The 992-nt window shown below is 39.9% G+C and overlaps 1 non-coding gene across 1 annotated transcript; it reads right to left on the bottom strand.

The window, feature by feature from the left end:
- Positions 1–388: 388 nt before the first annotated feature.
- Positions 389–495, bottom strand: LOC133813144 (small nucleolar RNA R71). Its single transcript, XR_009884185.1, has one exon. It is a non-coding gene; the product is annotated as a small nucleolar RNA R71 (small nucleolar RNA).
- Positions 496–992: the final 497 nt, after the last annotated feature.

The raw sequence follows: 992 nt of genomic DNA, 5'->3' as shown, positions 1-992 counted from the left end.
GCCGCTCAGGGCCAAGGCCAAGATGCAAGTACACTCAGAGATTATGTACTTCCTACCGACACAGGAGTACAGACGTGCATTAGAGCACCAACTGTTACTGCCATCAATTTTGAAATGAAGCTAGCAATCCTCCAAATGGTCCACTCCACAGTGCAGTTTGGTGGACTCCCCACAAAAGATCCTAATATGCACTTAGCTAATTTTCTGAAGCTATGTGCCACTTTCAAATACAATGGGGTGAGTGACGACGCCATTCAATTGAGGTTATTCTCATTCTCACTGCGAGATAGAGATTTGGTTGAACTCTCTTCAATCTAATTCTATCAATACCTATGAATAGCTAGCTCAAAAATTCCTTGATAAGTTCTTTCCTCTAGCCAAAGCTGCAAATTTAAGGGGTGAGATCAATAATTTCTATCAAAATGACAGAGAATCATTGTGTGATGCATATGAAAGGTTCAAGGTAATGCTGAGAAAGTGTCCTCATCACGGAATATAGAAGTGTATGTTTGTCCACAATTTTTACAATGGATTGTGCAATACTACCCGTAGACGCTACAACAGGAGGAGCTTTTATGAGTAAAAACGCTACTGAAGCATATGAGCTATTAGAGGAAATGTCCATGAACAATTATCAATGGCTTGTTGAATGGGATAGAAACAGAAAGGTAGCTAGTGTACATGAATTGGATGCTATAACTGCATTGACTGCTCAAATTACTTCATTGGCTAAGCAGTTGCAGCATAATATTGTGTCGGCTAACTCCATTCAGATGCAAACAAGGTGTGAAATTTTTGGGGGTCCTCACTCTTTTGATTAGTGTAAAGCAGTAGATTCTCATCATCATAATGGTCCTATGGATCAGGCTCAGGTTCAAGCCATAGGCAATTTTCAGAGGCCTTACAACAATCCTTACTCCAACTCTTTTAATCTTGGATGGAGAAATCACCCAAATTTCTCATGGAGAAATAATCAAGGCAAACAATCTCCA

The sequence above is a fragment of the Humulus lupulus genome, chromosome 1, assembly GCF_963169125.1.
Source record: "Humulus lupulus chromosome 1, drHumLupu1.1, whole genome shotgun sequence".
NCBI classification, from domain to species: Eukaryota; Viridiplantae; Streptophyta; class Magnoliopsida; order Rosales; family Cannabaceae; genus Humulus; species Humulus lupulus.
The sequence above is the reverse complement of the archived record's forward strand: the minus strand, read 5'-3'. Positions and strand labels throughout refer to the sequence as shown.